The sequence below is a fragment of the Manis javanica genome, chromosome 8 (genome assembly GCF_040802235.1).
Source record: "Manis javanica isolate MJ-LG chromosome 8, MJ_LKY, whole genome shotgun sequence".
Classification (NCBI taxonomy): Eukaryota; Metazoa; Chordata; class Mammalia; order Pholidota; family Manidae; genus Manis; species Manis javanica.
In genome coordinates, this window is record NC_133163.1 from 35,360,300 (window position 1) to 35,384,573 (window position 24,274).

At 39.0% G+C, this 24,274-nt stretch overlaps 1 protein-coding gene across 12 annotated transcripts in view; it reads right to left on the reverse strand.

Moving 5' to 3' along the window:
- Nucleotides 1–24,274, reverse strand: part of FUT8 (fucosyltransferase 8) — a 379,544-nt gene that overhangs the window by 345,855 nt on the left and 9,415 nt on the right. For 2 of the 12 annotated variants that reach the window (XM_073242246.1, XM_073242242.1), the window contains exon 2: nucleotides 13,293–13,332. The exons of the other annotated variants lie outside the window; for them this stretch is intronic. The gene's annotated coding sequence lies outside the window, so the exon portion shown is untranslated. The remainder of the gene's footprint in view (nucleotides 1–13,292; nucleotides 13,333–24,274) is intronic. 12 annotated transcript variants of the gene reach the window in all.

Consider the following 24,274-nt stretch of genomic DNA (forward strand, 5'->3'; position numbering starts at 1 on the left):
TTAAAAATAAAAATAATAATAATAATAAAGGGAGAAATGTGGGATCCACATATATATCAAGTATAAAAATCAAACGAATATTCATATTTGACATGATTGTTTATAGTTCATAATGCGTGATCAAAATCGAAAGTTTCTGTGATGAATGCCCTTGTACTGTTCACCATGTAAGAACTTATTCACTACGTAAGAATTCGTTCACCATGTAAGAACTTGTTCATTATGCTTCAGAAGATTGGAGACTGACGAGAACTAGGCTTGAGATGTATTAATGATTGTGCATTGAGCATTGACCCCCCCTATACAGAATTTTATTGTTGTTAACAACCATTTGATCAATAAATATGAGAGATGCCCTCTCAAAAAAAAAATTTTTTAATAAAAAAAATTTTTAAATATAAAAAAATTTTTTAAAAATTTTAAAAAAATTTAAAAAAAGCAGGTGATGCAGTACTGGAATCAAAATAGACTTCAAAACAAAGAAAGTAAAAAGAGATAAAGAAGGACATTACATAATGATAAAGGGGTCAGGCCAACAAGAGGATATAACCATTATAAATGTATATGCACGCAATAGAGGAGCACCCACATAAGTGAAACAAATACTAACAGAATTAAAGGATGTAATTGAATGCAATGCATTCATTTTAGGAGACTTCAACAAACTACTCACTCCAAAAGACAGATCCACCAGACAGAAAATAAGTAAGGACACAGAGGCACTGAACAACACACTAGAACAGATGGACTTAACAGACATCTACAGAACTAACTCTACACCCAAAAGCAGCAGGATACACATTCTTCTCAAGTGCACATGGAACATTCTGCAGAATAGACCACATACTAGGCCACAAAAAGAGCCTCAGTAAATTCCAAAAGATTGAAATCCTACCAACCAACTTTTCAGACCACAAAGGCATAAAACTAGAAATAAACTGTACAAAGAAAGCAAAAAGGCTCACAAACACATGGAGGCTTAACAACACGCTCCTAATAATCAATGGATCAATGACCAAATCAAAATGGAGATCCAGCAATATATGGAAACAAATGACAACAACAACACAAAGCCCCAACTACTTAAGCATTCTTAAGAGGAAAGTATATAGCAACCCAGGCATATTTAAAGAAGGAAGAACAATCCCAAGGAATGGTCTAATGTCACAATTATCGAAATTGGAAAAAGAAGAACAAATGAGGCCTAAGGTCAGCAGAAGGAGGGACATAATAAAGATCAGAGAAGAAATACATAAAATTGAGAAGAATAAAACAATAGCAAAAATCAATGAAACCAAGAGCTGGTTCTTTGAGAAAATAAACAAAATAGATAAGCCCCTAACCAGACTTATTAAGAGAAAAAGAGAATCTACACACATCAACAGAATCAAAAATGAGAAAGGAAAAATCACATTGGACCACAGAAATACAAAGAATCATTAGAGAATACTACGAAAATCAATATGCTAACAAGCTGAAAACCTAGAAGAAGTGGACAACTTCCTAGAAAAATACAACCTTCCAAGACTGACCAGGGAAGAAACAGAAAATCTAAACAGACCAATTACCAGCAAAGAAATTGAATCAGTATTCAAAAAGCTACCCAAGAACAAAACTCCTGTACCAGATGGATTCAACACTGAATTTTATCAGACATATAGAGAAGACATAATACCCATTCTCCTTAAAGTTTTCCAAAAAAATAGAAGAGGAGAGAATACTTCCGAACTCATTCTATGAAGCCAGCATCACTCTAATACCAAAACCAGGCAAAGACCTCACCAAAAAAGAAAATTACAGACCAATATCCCTGATGAACATAGATGCAAAAATGCTCAACAAAATATTAGCAAACCGAATGCAAAAATACATCAAGAGGATCATACACCATGATTAAGTGGTATTCATCTCAGTGATGCAAGGATGGTACAACATTCAAAACTCCATCAACATCATCCACCACATCAACAAAAAGGACAGAAACCACATGATCATTTGCATAGATGCTGAAAAAGCATTTAACAAAATTCAACATCCATTCATGATAAAAACTCTCAACAAAATGGTTATAGAGGGAAAGTACCTCAACGAAATGAAGGCCATATATGACAAACCCACAGCCAACATCATACTTAACAGCGAGAAGCTGAAAGCTTTTCCTCTAAGATCGTGAACAAGACAGGGACGCCCACTCTCCCCACTGTTATTCAATATATTACTGGAGATCCTAGCCATGGCAATCAGACAAAACAAAGAAATACAAGGCATCCAGATTGGTAAAGAGGAAGTCAAACTGTCACTACTTGCAGATGGCATGATATTGTACATAAAAAACCCTAAAGACTCCATTCCAAAACTACTAGAACTAATATCTGAATTCAGCAAAGTTGTAGGATACAGAATTACTACACAGAAATGTGTTCCTTTCCAATACACTAATGATGAATTAACAGAAAGAGAAATCAGGAAAACAATTCCATTCACAATTGCATCAAAAAAAAATAAAATACCTAGGAATAAACCTAACCAAGGAAGTGAAAGACCTGTACCCTGAAAACTACAAGACACTCTTAAGAGAAATTAAAGAGGACATTAACAAATGGAGACTCATGCCATGCTCTTGGCTATGAAGGATTAATGTTGTCAGTATGGCCATCCTGCCTAAAGCTATCTATAGATTCAATGCAATGCCTATCAAAATACCAACAACATTCTTCAACGAACTGGAACAAATAGTTTTAAAATTCATATGGAACCACAAAAGACCCCAAATAGCCAAAGCAATCCTGAGAAGGAAGAATAAAGCAGGGGGCATCTCACTTCCCAACTTCAAGCTGTACTACAAAGCCACAGTAATCAAGACAATTTGGTACTGGCACAAGAACAGAGCCACAGACCAGTGGAACATAATAGAAAGCCCAGACATTAACCCAAACATAAACAGTCAATTAATATATGAAAAGTAGCCATGAACATACAATGGGGAAATGACAGCCTCTTCAACAGCTGGTGTTGGCCAAACTGGACAGCTACATGTAAGAGAATGAAACTGGATTATTGTCTAACCCCATATACAAAAGTAAACTCAAAATGGATCAAAGACCTGAATGTAAGTCATGAAACCATAAAACTCTTAGAAAAAAACATAAGCAAAAATCTCTTGGACATAAATATGAACAACTTCTTCATGAACATATCTCCCCTGGCAAGGGAAACAAAAGCAAAAATGAACAAGTGGGACTATATCAAGCTGAAAAGTACAGCAAAGGATACCACCAAGAGAATAAAAAGGCATCCTACAGTATGGGAGAATATATTGATAAATGACAGATCCAATAAAGGATTGACATCCAAAATATATAAAGAGTTCACACACCTCACAAACACAAAGCAAAATAATCCAATTAAAAAATGGGCAGAGGATCTGAACAGACAGTTCTCCAACGATGAAATTCATATGGTCAACAGACACATGAAAAGATGCTCTACATCACTAGTCATCAGAGAAATGCAAATTAAAACTACAATGAGATATCACCTCACACCAATAAGGATCGCCACCATAGAAAAGACAAACAACAACAAATGTTGGCAAGGTTGTGGAGAAAGGGGAACCCTCCTACACTGCTGATGGGAATGTAAATTAGTTCAACCATTGTGGAAAGCAGTAGGGAGGTTCCTCAAAAAGCTCAAAATAGAAATACCATTTGACCCAGGAATTCCACTTCTAGGAATTTATCCTAAGAATGCAGCAGCCCAGCTGGAAAAAGACATATGCATCCCTATGTTTATTGCAGCACTATTTACAATAGCCAAGAAATGGAAGCAACCTAAGTGTCCATGAGTAGATGAATGGATAAAGAAGATGTGGTACATATACACAATGGAATAGTATTCAGCCATAAGAAGAAAACAAATCCTACCATTTGCAACAACATGGATGGAGCTAGAGGGTATTATGCTCAGTGAAATAAGCCAGGCAGAGAAAGACAAATACCAAATGATTTCACTCATATGTGGAGTATAAGAACAAAGAGAAAACTAAAGAAACAAAACAACAGCAGAAACACAGAATCCAAGAATGGACTAACAGTTACCAAAGGGAAAGGTACTGGGGCGGATGGGTGGGAAGGGAGGGATAAGGGTGGGGGGGAAAGAAAGGGGGCATTACGAATAGGACGTAAAATGCAGAGCGGGGCACGGGTAGGGCTGTGCAACACAGAGAAGACAAGTAGTGATTCTACGGCATCTTACTACGCTGATGGACAGTGACTGTAATGGGGTTTGTGGGGGGGACTTGGTGATGAGGAGAGTCTAGTAAACATAATGTTCCTCAAGTAATTGTAGATTAATTTTACCAAAATAAAAAATAAAAATAAAAAATTTGTTCCTGAGTTCTTGCATATTTTCTATACCTCCATAAGCATGTTTATGATTTTTATTTTGAACTCTCTTTCAGGAAGATTGGTGAGTTGCGTTTCATTTGGCTCTTTTTCTGGGGTTTGTGAGATTTTGATCTGAAACACATTTCTGTGTGATGCCCTCTATTGCCCAGAAGCTCTAGTCTCTGGAGCTGCTCATACCCTAAAGTGATGTTGGCGGTTGTCAGCAAGCAGAGCAGGTGCCTGGGGGGAGGAAAGATCTGTTTCCTGATTCCCGTCTGCCCTACCTGTCTCCTGTATCAGAGCCAGTGGGCTGAGTACACAGGTGTAAGCCTCTGTGCTTGGCATCTCTAGCTATTGTAGGTGAGGCCTCCCTCTAGCTGGCCTGACGCCAGTGCAATGACTGCCGTTTTGCGAGCCAGTACTGTCAGGCCAGAAGGAAGGCTCGGCAGGCTGCTTATCACAGTGGGGGGCCTCAGAGCAGAGTAGCCAGCTAGGGGGATGGAGCACCTGAAGCTCCCCAAAGTTCCCAATCTGCTGGGCAGAGCGCACCCAGACAACCTTGTGCCCCCTGTCCCTTCTCCGGCACAGCAAGCTCTGTGCAAACCCTGCCCCTTCAGCAGCCCTCTTGCTGCTAGGGAGCCTGTCAGACCACCTGCCTTTCCCTTGTCCCAAAGTGGCCAGGTGTGGATCCCATCCTCAACAAACGGCCGGAATCTGTCTCTCAAGCACTCCGCCTGTCCCAGCTCCCCATCCTCCAGACCACCACCAATGTAGGTTTCTGCTGGCAAGGCAGATCTCCAGGGCCAGGTGTTCAGCAGTCCCAGGCTTCCACCCCTTCCCTGCTCTGTTTTCTTCCTCCCGTCCATGAGCTGGGGTGGGGGAAGGGCTCAGGTCCCGCTGGATCAAGGCTTTTGTACATTACCCTGTTTGGTGAGGTCTGCTCTGTTCATGAGGTCTATGTGCAGTCTGGTGCAGCCTTCTTTCTGGTTGCTGTTTTAGGGTTAGTTGTATTAACTATATTTTCACACTATCTGTGGTTTTGGGAGGAGTCCTCTGTCTCACCTCTCACACCGCCATCTTGAATCTCCTAGATAATATATTTTGAAGTGTCTTTAACATGGACATGATACAGAGGTGGCCGTGGTCATAGTGTAAGGATCAAATTAAGACTTTCAGAGACACCCAGTATAGAAAATATAATAGCATAACCCTTTATATCCTTCCTTATTAAATTCTAAACAGCTAATATTTAGTCCAATAAGATTCTTATTTCTTTTCGGATTACTGCTCCCAATTTTTTAAAATATTAAGTGCTTTCAATTTTCTTCAAATTTTTTTCTTCTACTTTGCTGGTACCGTAAGCCTTTGCTGGGTAGCATTTTGGGTAATTAGCACTAAGCAGTGCTAAGAAAAAGAAGTAAAAGCAGTTGCAATTTGAGGAGGTCTACTGTGTGCCAGGTATTGATCATTCTTACCACATCCACAAAAGGGAGATATTATCAACCCTGTTTCACTGATAAAGAAATGGCTCAAAGTAGCTAGATAAGATGGCCAAGGTCATCATGCAGTAAATGGAGGAACTGAGTATCTGAAATAGGGCTTTCTCTCTCTCAAGTCTGATCCATTAGACATACTGCCTATATGGCATTTCTTCACAAATTGCTCCTGGACAAAATCTTATTTCAGAGCAACATTGAAAAATGATTTTTAAATGCATCATTTGATAGTACTCACCTTTCTATGCAGCCTAATCACCAATAATTCTAGATAATATATACACATAGAGCCAAGACTGCTATAATGCACAACTCTAGAGAGTTTTTTTTTTTTCATGTGAATAGTGTCCTCTGGATTGGGCAATGAAGCAGTTATAACCCAGATGCTTGTCAAAAGCCTTGTCAAGGCCATTTACTGTTCTGTTTTGGAAAAAAACTGCAATCATTTTTTAAAACGCAGATAAGCATTCTCAGAATGTTAAAAATATATATATTGTCCAGCACGTGAAAATATACTCAGCATCATTAGCCATTAGGAAAATGCAAATAAAAACCACAATGATATTCTGTACAAAAGAGCTAAATCAAAAAAAAAACTGACAATACCAAGTGCTAGCAAGGATGCAGGACTAGAACTTTCGTACATTGCTCATAAGAATGCAAAATGGGAGGGTGGAGCCAAGATGGAGGCGTGAGTAGAGCAGCAGAAATCTCCTACCAAAACCACATTTATCTATGAAAATATAACAAAGACAACTCTTCCTAAAATAGAGACCAGAGGACACAGGACAACATCCAGACCACATCTACACCTGCAAGAACCCAGCACCTCGCAAAGGGGGTAAGATACAAGCCTCAGCCCGGTGGGACCTGAGTGCACCTCCCCCCAGCTCCTGGCGGGTGGAGAGGAGTCAGCAGGGAGGGAGAAAGAGCCCAGGACTGCTGAACACCTAGCCCCAGCCATCCAGACCAGAGCGCAGACACAGTGCATGCGTGGGGTCCTGGATACTAGCGAAACAGGGCAGCAGGACCGGTGAGTGGGTGCCTGAGGCCGACGTCAGAGAACAAAGAAATGGGAGCGGCCTTTTTTTTTTCCATCTTTTATTTATTTATTTTTTTTTGGCGAGTGCTTTTTGGAAGTCTTAAAGGGACAGGGACCGTAATACTAGGAAAACAGGTAAGCAAGAGCGGTGAACAGGTGCCTGAGGCCAGCGCCTCAGGACAAAGAAAATCATGCGTTTTTCCTTTTTTTTTTAATTAATTATTATTTTTTTCTTTTGTTGTTGCTGTTGTTGTTTTGGTTTGAAGAGTGCTTTTTGGAAGTCTTAAAGGGGCAGGGCAGGACACTTAGTCCAGAGGCAGGGAATCTGGGGATCTCTGGGCACTCTAACCCCCCGGGCAGCAGGGAGCACAGAGGCCCTTTACGGAGATAAATAGCCTCCCGGCAGCTCCCCCTCCAACGGAGCTCCACTATTTTAGAGCAGCAGCCCGAGCCAGGCCATGCCCACTACAAGAGCGGAGATAAACTCCATAGCAGCCCAGCAGGAAGCAGAAGCCCTGCCTGCGCACAGCTGCCCAGCACAAGCCACTAGAGGTCGCTATTCTCCCAGGAGAGGAAGGCCACACACCAATAAGAAGGAAAGCTCTTCCAGCTGTCACTCGTACCAGCTCTGCAAACTATCTCTATCACCATGAAAAGGCAAAACTACAGGCAAAGATCACAGAGACAACACCTGAGAAGGAGACAGACCTAACCAGTCTTCCTGAAAAAGAATTCAAAATAAAAATCATGAACATGCTGACAGAGATGCAGAGAAAAATGCAAGAGCAATGGGATGAGATGCAGAGAAAAATGCAAGAGCAATGGTATGAAGTCTGGAGGAAGATCACAGATGTCAGGAAGGAGATTACAGAAGTGAAACAAACCCTGGAAGGACTTATAAGCAGAATGGATAAGATGCAAGAGGCCATTGAAGGAAGAGAAACCAGAGAACAGGAACGTATAGAAGCTGACATAGAGAGAGATAAAAGGATCTCCAGGAACAAAACAATACTAAGAGAACTATGTGACTAGTCCAAAAGGAACAATATCTGTATTATAGGGGTACCAGAAAAAGAAGAGAGAGGAAAAGGGATAGAAAGTCTCTTTGAAGAAATAATTGCTGAAAACTTCCCCAAACTGGGGGAGGAAATAATCGAAGAGACCACGGAAATACACAGAACCCCCAACAGACAGGATCCAAGGAGGACAACACCAAGACACATAATAATTAAAATGGCAAGGATCGAGGACAAGGAAAGAGTTTTAAAGGCAGCTAGAGAGAAAAAGGTCACCTATGAAGGAAAACCCATCAGGCTAACATCAGACTTCTCAACAGAAACCCTACAGGCCAGAAGAGAATGGCATGATATATTTAATACAATGAAACAGAAGGGCCTTGAACCAAGGATACTGTATCCAGCACGACTATCATTTAAATATGATGGCGGGATTAAACAATTCAGAGACAAGCAAAAGCTGAGGGAATTTGCTTCCCACAAACCACCTCTACAGGGCATCTTACAGGGACTGCTCTAGATGGGAGCACTCCTAAAAAGAGCACAGAATAAAACACACAACATATGAAGAATGGAGGAGGAGGAATAAGAAGGGAGAGAAGAAAAGAATCTCCAGACAGTGTATATAACAGCTCAATAAGTGAGCTAAGTTAGGCAGTAAGATACAAAGGAGGCTAACCTTGAACCTTTGGTAACCATGAATCTAAACCCTGCAATGGCAATAAGTACATATCTCTCAATAGTCACCCTAAATGTAAATGGACTGAATGCACCAATCAAAAGATACAGAGTAATAGAATGGATAAAAAAGCAAGACTCATCTATATGCTGCTTACAAGAAACTCACCTCAAACCCAAAGACATGCACAGACTAAAAGTCAAGGGATGGAAAAACATATTTCAGGCAAACAGCAATGAGAAGAAAGCAGGGGTTGCAGTACTAATATCAGACAAAAAACACTTCAAAACAAAGAAAGTAACAAGAGATAAAGAAGGCCACTACATAATGATAAAGGGCTGAGTCCAACAAGAGGATATAACCATTCTAAATATATATGCACCCAACACAGGAGCACCAGCATGTGTGAAACAAATACTAAAAGAACTAAAGAGTGAAATAGACTGCAAAGCATTCATTTTAGGAGACTTCAACACACCACTCACCCCAAAGGATAGATCCACCGGGCAGAAAATAAGTAAGGACACACAGGCACTGAAGAACACAGTAGAACAGATGGACCTAATAGACATCTATAGAACTCTACATCCAAAAGCAACAGGATATACATTCTTCTCAAGTGCACATGGAACATTCTCCAGAATAGACCACATACTAGCTCACAAAAAGAGCCTCAGTAAATTCCAAAATATTAAAATTCTACCAACCAATTTTTCAGACCACAAAGGTATAAAACTAGAAATAAATTCTGAAAAGAAAACAAAAAGGCTCACAAACACATGGAGGCTTAATAACATGCTTATAAATAATCAATGGATCAATGAACAAATCAAAATAGAGATCAAGGAATATATAGAAACAAATGACAACAACAACACAAAGCACCAACTTCTGTGGGACGCAGCGAAAGCAGTCCTAAGAGGAAAGTATATAGCGATCCAGGCACACTTGAAGAAGGAAGAACAATCCCAAATGAATAGTCTAACATCACAATTATCGAAACTGGAAAAAGAAGAACAAATGAGGCCTAAAGTCAGCAGAAGGAGGGGCATAATAAAGATCAGAGAAGAAATAAACAAAATTGAGAAGACTAAAACAATAGCAAAAATCAACGAAACCAAGACCTGGTTCTTTGAGAAAATAAACAAAATAGATAAGCCTCTAACCAAACTTATTAAGAGAAAAAGAGAATCAACACAAATCAACAGAATCAGAAATGAGAATGGAAAAATCATAACAGACTCCACAGAAATATGAAGAATTACTAAAGACTACTATGAAAACCTATATGCCAACAAGCTGGAAAACCTAGAAGAAATGGACAACTTCCTAGAAAAATACAACCTCCCAAGACTGAGCAAGGAAGAAACACAAAAGTTAAACAAACCAATTACGAGCAAAGAAATTGAAACGGTAATCAAAAAACTACCCAAGAACAAAACCCCGGGGCCAGACGTATTTACCTCCAAATTTTATCAGACACACAGAGAAGACATAATGCCCATTCTCCTTAAAGTGTTCCAAAAAATAGAAGAGGAGGGAATACTCCCAAATTCATTCTATGAAGCCAACATCACCCTAATACCAAAACCAGGCAAAGACCCCACCAGTCTCTTCAACAGATGGTGCTGGCAAAACTGGACAGCTACATGTAGGAGAATGAAACTGGACCATTGTCTAACCCCATACACAAAAGTAAATTCAAAATGGATCAAAGACCTGAATGTAAGTCATGAAACCATAAAACTCTTAGAAAAAAACATATGCAAAAACCTCTTAGACATAAACATGAGTGACCTCTTCTTGAACATATCTCCCCAGGCAAGGGAAACAACAGCAAAAATGAACAAGTGGGACTATATTAAGCTGAAAAGCTTCTGTACAGCAAAAAACACTATCAATAGAACAAAAAGGAACCCTACTGTATGGGAGAATATATTCGTAAATAACAGATCCGATAAAGGCTTGATGTCCAAAATATATAAAGAACTCACACGCCTCAACAAACAAAAAACAAATAATCCAATTAAAAAATGGGCAGAGGAACTGAACAGACAGTTCTCCAAAAAAGAAATACAGATGGCCAACAGACACATGAAAAGATGCTCCACATCGCTAATTATCAGAGAAATGCAAATTAAAACTACAATGAGATATCACCTCACACCAGTAAGGATGGCTGCCATCCAAAGACAAACAACAACAAATGTTGGCGAGGCTGTGGAGAAAGGGGAACCCTCCTACACTGCTCGTGGGAATGTAAATTAGTTCAACCATTGTGGAAAGCAGTATGGAGGTTCCTCAAAATGCTCAAAACAGACTGGTATAGGGGAGAGACTAGTAAACATAATATTCTTGATGTAAGTGTAGATTAAAGAGAAAAAAAAGGAAGGAAGGAAGGAAGGAAGGAAGGAAGGAAGGAAGGAAGGAAGGAAGGAAGGAAGGAAAGGAAGGAAGGAAGGAAGGAAGGAAGGAAGGAAGGAAGGAAAGGAAGGAAGGGAAAGAAGGGAAAGGAAACGAAGGAAAGGAAAGGAAGGGAAGGAAGGAAGGAAGGAAAGGAAAGGGAAGGAAGGAAGGAAGGAAAGGAAGGAAGGGAAAGAAGGGAAAGGAGGGAAAGGAAGGAAAGGAAAGGAAACGAAGGAAAGGAAAGGAAGGAAGGAAGGAAGGAAGGAAGGAAGGAAGGAAGGAAGGAAGGAAGGAAGGAAGGAAGGAAGGAAGGAAGGAAGGAAGGAAGGAAGAAAGAAAGAAAGAAAGAAAGAAAGAAAGAAAGAAAGAAAGAAAGAAAGAAAGAAAGGGGGATTACTCCTTGATAGGATAAAGCTAATGGTAAATCAACGATTAACGCATGCTTTAAATATCCTTAATTTTGATCACTTAAAGGGTGTCAGATGATCAGCTATGGAGGTACATTTTTCTGATAATATTCCTCTCTCTTAAAAAAAAAGAAAAGCAGTTCCTGTGTGGTGACCTCCAATGAGTTCTACACAATGGTATAAAGGGCATATCAAAGTGTGGGCAAAGGGTCTGTTTGTGTTTATACAGAAGATCAAAGCCTAATTTGGCTACCCAGAAAATGAACTAAGATACAATATGAAGAAGACCTTCCAACATCAGCACTCTCTGGAAGACTCATACCAGAAGATGATCATCAAAAAACCTCCACAAAGATCCAGGCAATGCTGCAGTTGTAGCTGCATCCATCCCACCATTTCCTGGACTTGCCATTGGAATGAAGAAGGAGATATCTAAGCTGGCCTGTGCATACAGTAAAACAACAAATTTGACTGGATCTATAATGTTGGAACTCAACCAAGAATTAGGAGAAGTGCAAGTTGTAGCGCTCCAAAATCTTACGACTACAGACTATCTACAGTTAAAAGAACATATGAGATGTGACCAGTTCCCAAGAATGGGTTGTTTTAATTTGTCTGATTTCTCTCAGACTGTTCAAGTACAGTTGGACAATATCCATCATATCATGGACAAATTTTCACAAATGCTTAGGGTGCCTAACTGGTTTTTTTGGCTTAACTGGAGATGGCTGGTAATTATAGAGCTGCTTTGGTTATGTAACTGTATTCCTATTATGTTAATGTGTGTGTGCAAGTTAGTTAGTAGTTTAAAACCTATACATGCTTAAGTTACTCTACAAGAAGATGTCAAAGAAATAATCAACCCTCCCATGTTTTCTTCCATATGCTACCTCTATAGCTTTCTTCTTCCTTCCTAATTACAACCCTTAAATAGAATTCGTGCCTCATATCGAATTTACCAAGTATCATAATTCCTCCAAGTGGTAAAGATACCTCAAGACAAATGCTGGGCATAGAAGCCACAGGGCATAAATCTGCAAAGAAGTAAAAAGCTAACCTTTTCAAACAATATGGCTTCTCTCTCACTTACCAACTTTACATTTCCCTGTATGGCCCCAGAAGATGACTGGTTAGCCAGAGACAGGTAAGATTCCTCAAGGGAGGAACAACCTAAGACAGGCACACTCACAGGGGGGCCATCAGGTGAGAAATTGGGGATCAACAGTGGTGAAGCTTAGAACATCACCCCCCCTGTTTTGAGAGAAATCTTCTGCATATGTGGATGTTTTAATGCCCTTGTCTAGCTTGGACTAACACATAGTCTACAGGCACACACATGATCATCTCCAATTGCTCTCTTACAACACTAAACTATGTTTTCTACCTTTATCTTGCATCTACCTACCACTTCAGCATTTTATTAAAAATAATAATAATAATAATAAAGGGAGAAATGTGGGGTCCACATATAAATCAAGTATAAAATTCAAACAAATATTCATATTTGACCTCACTGTTCATAGTTCATAATGCGTGATCAAAACTGAAAGTTTCTGTGATGACTGCCCTTGGACTGTTCACCATGTAATAACTTATTCACTATGTAAGAATTTGTTCACCATGTACGAACTTGTTCATTATGCTTCAGAAGACTGGAGACTGACGAGAATCAGGCTTGAGATGGATTAATGATTGTGCATTGAGCGTTGACTCCCCTATACAGAATTTTATTCTTGTTGTTAACATATTTGTTCAATAAATATGAGAGATACCCTCTCAAAACAAAAAAAAGAATGCAAAATGGTACAGCCACTTTGGAAAAGAGTTTGGCAGTTTCTTATAAAATCAAAGATACACTTACCATATGATTCAGCAATCTCACTCCTAGATGTCTGCCCCAACTGAAAAGAAAACTTATGTTCATACAAAAAGCTGTTCTCAAATGTTTACAGCATTTCTATTCATAATTACTAAAAACTAGAAACAACCCAAATGTCTCTCAACAGATGAATGGATAAAGAAACCATGGTATAAGCATACTATGGACTACTAATTAGCAGTGAAAAGGAACAAACCATTGATACATGCAACAGTATAAATGAATCTCAAAAGCATCTTCTAAGTGAAAGAGACTAACCCAAAAAGTCTACATAACTCTGAATAACTGATTCCACTTACACGACACTTCGGAAAACACAAAACAATAGCCATGGAGAAGAAATCAGTGTTTTTCAGGGGGTTGAAGATAGTGGTGAGAGGCTAACTACAAAATAGCAACAGAAACTCTGTCTTAATAATGGTGGTGGATACATACTCTTATGCCTTTTTCAAAACCCATAAAATTGTATAACACAAAGTGTGAGTTTTACTGTATGCTAATTTAAAAATCACAAAAAAATCTGTAATGCATGGAAAAATAAAGGAAATATGCCAAATGAAAAAAAAGGATGAAAGAAAAGGAAAAGGTTTTTAAAAAGTTCTAGCTTTAGAAATGCTTGTTCTCTGGAATTAACACATCTGCCTTTGCTGAGCTGTGGAAATAAAAGGTAAAATGCTTAACACAAGGCATCCACACAGTAAATTCTCAACTAATACTAGTTCCCTTCCCTTTAGCTTCTTCTCCCTCCTATGTATGCATTTCTCTTTCCCTGTGTCTACCACTCCCTTCTTTCTTCCTCCTCTGTAATGACTATAGATTGCTTTTGCCTATTTCACATTCATTCTTCATTTACCTAGTTAATAGTATTCCCATGCTTTGTGGAACTAAGCCCTCCTCCAGTTTATGTGGTTCTGATGACAATGCCAATGACAATTCCCCACAGTGATTAGCCGATGAACGAGCCTCATTAAAGGCCTTCCCTTCAGAAACTTTAAGTTCTCAGAGGTCTGAGGCCATACATATCTGCCATGAAAGAAGCCTTCCAACATAAATAGAAAATAAGACTAAGGCACAGAAAGAAGTCACATCAGAAAATAGAGAATATCCTGAAAACATCATTTAAGTTCCTGGACTGCTCCACCTCTGTTCTTCCTACTTAAAAGTCCAATGCATCACTTTTTTGTTTAAGCCATTTTAGAATTGTTGTTGTTTTTAATTCTTCCAATTTTAGAAGCATATTTTGTTTTCTCTAAGAAACATATGGCTTGTCTAAAGGAACAAAAATAATAAATTATCTCTTTACTTACTGTGGTCTTCAGTTAACCTATATTCAGTATTAGTGATTATTAATATAAAGATAGTATTCAGCCCTACTGTAGGCAATCACATGTGTGAAAAGAGGTTGAAAAAAAAGATAAAAGGCATATATGAGTAGAGTGAAAACAGTTCTCAAGATTTACATCCCAATATCTGAAGTGTCAGGAACCTTAAAGATGGCTTTTACTGTAAATTTTAACCAGGTTTTTAAGTCTTCAATGCAGGTACAGGTAGTACTCAATTTTCACCACTTTAGGTTTAACCACTCTACTCATTCAAAGCTAGGTAATAAAGATATGTATTACTTTGTGTCACTCTGGCTTTACATTGTTCATTGACTGAACATTTATCAGTATTTAAAGAAAGGCAATTGCATATACCAGTAAGAAAAACATTCACACAAATTAAGGATTAAAGCAAGTCTTATGAGTTGACAACATATAACAAACTTCTAAAGTTTGTCTTCAGTTGTCTGCCTAGAATGCCTCGACTTACTATTTGATACTAAACTTAAATGTCACCTCCTTTCAATACAGCCTTCCCCACCTTTCTTACCCTGTTTACAGAACTGCCTCTACCTCCTCTCTATCACAGTAATTACCAAATTCAAATTATTTATATGCCAGTGGTAATAAGAATCTAAACTTTTGTGGTAAAAAATGAAACAGAAAAGAACAGATGAAATAGAGAAACACCATATTAACAGAACTCAGTTTTAACAACTGAATGGATTTGATGGGGAAGTCAAAGATGCCTCAGAATTCAAGTTTGGGCAATGGGAGGATAAACCAATACAAAGGGTTAAGTTGGAAAAAGAATACATTTTAGGACAAAGAAAATGAAAGAAAATTCAGATTTGAGCTTGTTGAGCTTAATGGCATGACAAACAGGTGGAGCTCTCCAGATGGAAACTGAAGTTCAGGCACACAGTATGAAAATCATTTGAAAACAAGAGGTACTCATTGGACCCAAAGAATCAAGTAACATCCCAAGGAAAAGAATCTCAATTAAGAAAATTGTGTAGGGCAAATACTTAAGAAACAAGTTGATTAGAATACACAGGAGAGCCAGGAGAACCACAAAATTATAATAAGAGAAGAGGAAAAGGGGTTCACAGTGTCAAATGTGAAGAACTAAAAAGCAATAAATACTACTGCAAAAGTCCCCACTTAGTAACTCAAATTACTGGGAACAACACAGAGGATAGTCTTACTAAAAAAAAAAAAAGTAGCAAAATTTTCACAATAGACATAATGCTTCTTCCTTTGGGCTGCTGGGTAATACAAAAAAAGGAGAAAGAAAGAATATGGAAAGGTGTTTTAGATTTTTTTTTTTTTTTTTTTTTTTGGTCAGGTCGTTAAAGATTGTTGTTAGGGAAGACTGAAATAAAAATGATAAAGGAGTTAACTAATGAACCTATATATGCTAACAGGTAGAAAGGATAAAAGTAGTAGTCATGAAGTGGTCATGAAAGCCTAAAAGTCACATCCCTGACACCAAATGGAAGACAGAAGGAAAATTATACAATTTAGAGGTGAAGAAAAGCAAAGCTGAAGAAGCTTCTGTTTGATGGTCTTAATCTTACTCTTCTCAAAATAAATAAATAAATAACTGAAACAACGTACCAAGCCTGAGAGCAATATACTGGAATTGGGGGCTTGGAAAGAGACAGAAAAGGGCTGAAATAGTCCTTGTAGAAAGTCAATTAGAAAGAATTTGCCAACATATATAAGCAAGCATTTTCGAGCACACTTTCTAATAAACTGTTCATCTCATTTTTCACTTAACTAGGTAGAAAGACACAAATTCTTCAGTAAAGACAGCACTCTTTATTTAACCTGAGGTAATGATGTGTATGTCTTCTTTTCCATTGCTTATTACTCCTTTTTTCCTTGCTATGCTACAAAACTTCTAAATTAATCACTTTTACTGCATTATTGTGGCTCCTAGTCTTGCTCTGATGCTTTGCTTAAATATCAAAGTAGTATCTGATTACTCAAGAAGCCCTTATTGGGATGCTCAACATGACTAATCATCATGGAAATGCAAATCAAAACCACAATGAGACATCACCTCATACCAGTCAGAAAGGCCACTATCCAAAAGACAAGAACTAACAAGTGTTGGTAAGAATGTGGAGAAAAGGGAACCCTCCTACATTGTTGATGGGCATGTAAATTGGGGCAGCCACTATGGAAAGTAGTATGCAGATTTCTCAAAATACTAAAAATAGAAACGATCATACAAGTCAGCAATTCCACTTCTGGGAATTTACCCAAAGAAAACAAAATCACTAATTCAAAAAGACATATGCACACCAACGTTTATTGCAGCATCCTTTACAATAGCCAAGATATGAAAGTAACTCAAGTGTCCATCTATAGATAAATGGCTAAAGATGTGGTATATATATATATATATATACACACACACACAATGGAGTCTCATTCAGCCATAAAAAAAGAAAGAAATTCTGTTATTTATGACAATATGGAGGGACTTAGAGGGTATTATGCTAAGTTAAATAAGACAAATACCATATGATTTCACTTACATGTGGAATCTAAAAACAAAAAACAAAATGAACAAAACAGCAGTAGACTCACAGACACTGAGAAATGACTGGTGGTTACCATGGGGGAGGGGTAAGTTAAGCATAGAGAACACAGTCAATAAATAGTCCAGTAATATCTTTCTATGTTGACAGCTAGTAACTCACTAGTTGGGGTGAGCATTTAATAATGTTCATAACTATTGAATCACTAAGTTGTATTAACTGAAACCAATATAATATTGTACATCAAAAAAAAGAAACCATTAACGTCTATTTTCTTAAAGCCAAGTATTTGAGAGACCTATATAAAGAATAGGAATTCTAAACCTAGAAATGACTACAACTTCTGACAGCTGCTTATTTATTATTATGATTAAAAATAAAAATTCCCTGGGAAAATATGAATGATGATATTTAATATTCTGAAGCCTCAAAAGTTATACAAAGAAATGTCTCTTTTCCTTTACAATGAAATATTTCCAATTACATAATTCATTTTTAGGTACTTTATATGCATTGCAAATTCAGTGGGACTTTTAAAGATAAATATGGCATAGCATATATTCAACAGAATACAGTTGCCATAAAAACAGTCCTTTAGAAAGTGCTATACTTTTTCCTATAATGCTGCCACTGCATAAAAAGCTTTGAGATTCAACTTTTGGAACTCCTTTAAAGTCTGAACACAATCTTTATATTAAAAAGTGACAAATCTTCATTCATTAAATACTAGTTTGATTTGGAGATATTTCTGTTTATGTAAGTAGTATATGTAAATTAGAAATACCACTTTTGAACAAAAAGTGTGACTATAAATCATGAAATAAATTTTCTTATGCTGCTGTAATAACACCATCATTAAAAGATATAGCTTACATTCTCCTCCTCTACAATGTGGGTTACACTCATACATTCTAGTATGTTGGGTAAAAACAAAAGTTCAATCACTTTATAGCCATACTTCCTACTATTTTAGGTAATAAAAGAAGCTCTAATGGTTTTTAAAAGTCAATTTGTTGAATATTTGAACAGATTACAGCACCCTCCTTTTTAAATTTAGCTAGTTACTATTCAAGTCCCTTTTTTAATATTATACTGAAAATGCACATTACCACTTTGGCTTATACCTGGTAACAGCCTACTCAGTCAGTTGTCTACTTCTGTTACTAATATATATATATACACACATATAGCTCTGTTTTTAATTTCCTATATATATGATTTTTTTTTTTCCTAGCTTGTCACCTGAATGTCACCTGTCAGCTTTGCCTACAAATGAGCCCTAGGACAGTATTCCCAAGGACAGCCATACATTTCCTTTGGTTCTTAAGCCTAATCCTACTTGGCTACCTTGAGCCCAACTTTGCTCAACTCAACCAGAATCACTCCATCCCACCTCCTAAAACGACAAACTAAAAAGCATAGTTTTTTCTTATGATCATAAGAAGCATCGATCACTTTTGGAGCTCTAATTCGGATAATTATTCAAATTTGCCTTTATTCTCTTCAAATATCTTTATTATTAACTCAGCACTTAAGATTATCCCTGTTCTCAAAGTTGCACAAATTGAATAAGATATGCCCAAGAAAAAGTTTAGTCGCTATCTTGACTCTTCAGGACAGTCCCAAATTTGTCCACTGCTGGACATAGACCATAAGCCTCATTTTTGATTCAGGAAAAAAATACAGTGACTATATTAAAAAGGAAGAGTTAAGGTACATTCTAGGAAAAGGTCAGTGAATGTCTACCCAACTGTGAAAACTGGAACAGAAGGAAACCAAAATAATTCATCTTATGGAGAAAGAAGCAGAGGCTCCTCCACCAGAGGACAAGTGACTTACAGAAATGTATACACTTGGTGGCAAAGCCAACACTAATATCCAAGTCTCCTAATTACAAGTTCAATGTTTTTATACTTTACCCATTCATTCAAATTACTAAATAAGATTATGCTAAATGAAAGGAGCCAGACACAAAAGACTATATATTATATGATTCCATTAAGGCCAAATTTCCAGAAATGACAAAACAACAGACACACAGAATCAGTGGTTGACAGGGGTAGGGGGGTAAGAGCAGGAACTGGGCAAGTGGACAAAAGAAATTTTTGGAAGATGAAAGTGTTCTAAAATTGGATTGTGATAGCTGTTGCACAATATAAATTTACTAAATTTAATATAAATTTACTAAAATCCAAAATGTGAATTTTATGGTACAGAAATTATACTTCAATAACTATTCCAAAAACTATTCCAAAAATTACTAAGGAACTCAGATGTTAGCTTTAAGTGTAGAGCTCTCAGGGAATTTTACACCAAAAAGTATTGCTAAAACACAGAGAAACCAGTTTTCCAAACATAAGATTTTTTTTTCACTGAAAATTTCCACAAGTTAGGCACCTTATTTCCAACATTACATTCATCATGCAAACAGAAAATAACAGGTACTGCACAAATATACACATAGGAAATGTGCATGACTCCTGTAAAAACTCTTTGGTTATTGATAAGAGCACATTATTTCCTGTTAGGTATGATATGTCCTGCTCTAAGTAAGCCTCTGCACACAGTTACAGAATAGAGCATATACTCCTTTATTTGTTATCTGGTCTGACAAAATGCCCCAAAATAAAATTCTTTGGTGATTTCATTTGCATGACAACTTTATGTCATTTTAATTTAAACACTCATAGAGTCCTTTCATTAAGAAGAACCACTCCTAATTGCATATTAGCAAGTTTCTTTAGTTCATTATTTATGCACCCTTAACATATACATCTCTCTTCAGCTTACTCGGCATTAAGAGCATATTCTTTATTTATTTACAATTCAAAAACAACAGTTATATCTTTCATTCTGTGAATGTTAGAGAAGTATCAAGCTGATACTGGTACTGTTTGGACCTTAGAAATAAACAGAGTTCTAATTAATGAAGGCCCGGATGTCTGTAATTGTGTCAGATGAAGTAGTCAGGATTACTCATTAAACCTACATTTGTCATGCTGCTCAAGCTTATCAAGGCCAAGAAAAGACATTGTGGCTTCAAGAATTTCATTACTACCTTCCTAAGCTCTAGAGTTTCACTAAACTTTCTGAAAGAGAAGGAAAATCTGAAACTTTAGAAGAAAGCAAAATGTTTACCCTAGCTTAAACTCTAATTTTAAAGCATACGTTTTCTCAAAATTACAATCTTTTCACATTTGTTAACTGAATGAATCAAGTAGTTATTCAAAGAACTCAAAACGTGAAAAATATAACACAATCTCTACTGAATACATCTGTAGGGAAAATGGAAATCACCATGGTCAGAATCCTCACCTGACCCTCATCTACTTGCCCAATGCACACATGCAATGCTTGCAGAAGCATGCTTGCACACCCATTGGCGGTAAGCAGTAGCTGTCTGTGTTACTATATAAGAGCTCTGCCCAGTGCTCTTCCCCAGGGTTGCATGGAGATGGAGAAGCCTGGATGCAGAGATGGAGACAGACTGCAAACTTGACAGAGGCAGACATGATTCTAGCACTTGGCCTACCATCACGATAATAAAGCTTGGTATAAACCCTTTCACCCCAAACATTCCACTGTTGTTATTCAGTCTCGCCAAATCCAGAGTGGACTTGCCCAGGGCTGAAATACCCCTCAGGAGAGACATTTGGTGTAGTCAACAGGATTCTCTGCAGAATGAGAGAAAAAACAAACTGCCCTCATGGGAGGGATGCTTCAGCAGGCTGTCCTTAAGGCTGGGAAAATACTGCAGGAACCCATTATGAATGAGGAGGAATTTAGGTGTGCCCCAGTGGGCATGTGGACCAATGTGGCTTTCTTCTGAAAGGAATAGGTCCCTCCCTGGGACTGGAGGTGATCCCTGAGGCAGTGATAGAGGCCCCCCCACAAGAAGGGGAGATCTTCAGAGAAATAGGGTGCCTGCAAGGTGGCAGGAACTGTGGGTTGGCTATTCCTCACAGTATTATCAAAGGCCATAAAGGAGAAGGAAGAACTCTTGCAAGAAGCACAAGAAGAGGCAACATGAGCATGCAAGCTACAAGGTGCCATGAAGGAGGAAAAAGATTTGTTGGAGAATAAGAAGGCATCACAGCAAAACATTGAGGAAAAGGTAAAGGCCATGAAGGAGGAGGACATAATCCTGTGTAAAGCATGAGAAAAGGCAGCAACAGAATGCCAGCTGAGAGGTATTGAGAAGGTAAGAGAGTTGTTGCAGGCTGAAACAGCATCACTGAGAGGCACTGTGGGGAAGGTAAAGGATGCAGCAGAGGAGGCACTCGGAAGAACAGTGAGGAAGCTGTCGTAAGCTCTGGAAGCAGTAGAGGATACACCAGAGAAGGACAAGAAAATTGAAAGCCCACCTTCTATTGAAAGCCCTCCCAGCTGAAGTCAAGAAAATAAAGATGCAGCAACCAAGGGCTTCTCCAGGAGAGGTGCAGCTCCCTCCCCAGGTCATGGAGCATGCTATGCTCTTCCCCTATACTCAGGCAGAGCTGGTGGACTTGGGCTCCTGGTTTCAGCAGAAACCCTCAGAGTCCATGTCAGCCTGGCTCCTGCATCTTTGGGATGTACAGGTGGATGGGATTATTCTGTCCAGGTTAGAAATGGGAAAGTTGGTTTCCCTGGCAACTCATCCTGCCTTGAGGCAGCAATTACAAAATGCATATAAGACGCCCAGCAACGACTCCCTCCTCGATTGGCTTATGGCCACACTTTTCACTGTATGGCCCAATCAGGGTGATTTGCCATCTTCCCCTGATAGATGGCAGACATATGCCAAGCTCCAACAGGTGCTATGGGAGTTGGGCATGAAAAATGCCATTTATAACCCAGGAAATCATGGCCTGGATGAGGAGGTGTTAACCACAGGGATGAGGGATATGGTGCTGCAAATGGCTTGCCCATCTCTCTTTGGGTCCCCAGTGGCCACTCTTGCTCCTCATTTAAAGCAACCCATAAATGAGGTTACCTGTACTGTGGCAGATTTGGGGGATGCTAAAGCGATGCAGTCATGGAAGGAAGTGCACTCCACTACTCAGAAAAAGAGTTTAAAGGGCCCCATAAAGGTCATGAGGACCCAGATGTGTGTTGATTTGATAAAGGCAGGAACAGACAGAGAAATTGGATGAGAAGTCAAATAAAATCTTACTGGGGCTGTGCAACAACTTAAGCCAGAGCAGCAGTTTTGGCAATTGGCTAAGGTGAGGACCAAGAAATGGTCTGGACCATATACTACAGGACTTTCTACTGAGGAGTGAGTGGACCCATCTGGACCCTCACAGGAAGACAATTGGGAGATAAGGTTTGACAGAGAAGAGGGTCAAGGCACCCACCTTAGGGGACCAGGTGGGGACTGGAGGCCACATGTTGAAAAATCAATTTATTGCTCCCCAGTGAATGTACAATGTGTCCTGGTTCTGGTGGACACAGGAGCTGAATGCTGATTTATGGCAACCCTGAGCAGTTTCCCTGGACTCCCACTATTATAGATGGATACAGGGGTAAAGCTATCAGAGTGAATTGAGCCCAAATCCCTTTGGGAATAGCTACCTCCAAAGGAGTATACTGTGTATATCTCTCCCATCCCTGAGTATATTTTTGGGACAGATACCCTGCAGGGCCTATGGTTGCAGGTGAGTTCAGACCGAGGATATGTGTGGTGAAGGCAGTTCTGAGTGGACATGCTAAGCACCAGCTATAGCCTTACCTGTGCCTCAGCCAGTGACTAATACCAAGTAATACAAACTACCTCGAGGGCAGAAAAACCTTCCAGGAACTGGAGAAGGTGGGTATTGTAAAGCCCACCCATAGTCCTTTTAATTTCCTGGTGTGGCCAGTAAAAAAAGCCAGATGGCTCCTGGCACATGACCATGGATTACAAAGAACTGAATAAAGTCATCATAGCCCCTCTGCATGCTGCTATACTCTCCATTGCAGACCTCATGGATACCTTCAGTCACAAACTAAGGACATATTGTTATTTTGTGGACCTTGCTAATGCCTTCTTTTCCAGTGACATACATAGGAAAATCAGGAACAGTTTGCTTTTGTGAGGGAAAAATGTCAATGGACATTTACTGTCCTTCCATAGACGTATCTCCACAGTCCCACCCTCTCTCACAAACTCATAGCCCAGAACTTGGCAGCATGGGAGAAACCGCCAACAGCACAGCTGTACCATTAAATTGATGATATCATACTTACTCCTCATTCTTTTAGAGACCTAGAAGGTAGGTCTGGCTACAGAACCCATCACCAGAATGGCCTGATAAAGGTAATAACCACCTATCCCGTCATGGGTGGGTATGAGACTAGACCCAAAAGCCACAGCATAGTGTGGCACAGATGCCTACATTGGTCAAGTGGGATGCATACCTACAGCAGCATAGCACCTTTTCTACTAGCCCCTTGAGTAAAGAACTCCACCTAGACTGCTCCAACATCTGCAGGAAAAATGATGAGCTATGAACAGCACTAAGGTTCAGGAACATCATTTGTCAGTCAAATTCTTGGGGGTCATCCGGTTAGGTAAGGCTACAGTTATACCAGAAGCAGTGATAGATAAAATTCAGGCTTTTCCTACCCCCACAACTATCACACTATTGCAAAAATTTTGGGATTTTTTCTGGAGAGTGTTTATCCCACACTAGGCACAAATTCTGAAACTCTCATACCATTTGCAATGAAAGGGCATCAGGCAAGACTGGTATGAGACATGTACATCTGCCTTTACCACTGCAAAACAGGCAGTCAAGGCTGAGCAAGCCTTGAGTGTGACAGACCCATCAACGTCCTGTGAGCTGCACATTCACGTGACCAAAGACAGTTATGGCTGAGGTCTCTGCCAGAGGCTGGAACGAACTTGCAACCTATTGGATTCTGTTTGCAACTCTGGAAAGGAGCAGAGGTATAGTACATCTTAATAGAGAAACAATTGGTTGCTGTGTACCATGCCTTGCTGGCTATAAAACCCATCACCAGAATGGCCTGATAAAGGTAATAACCACCTATCCCATCATGGGTGGGTATGAGACTGGACCCAAAAGCCACAGCATGGTGTGGCACAGATGCCTACATTAGTCAAGTG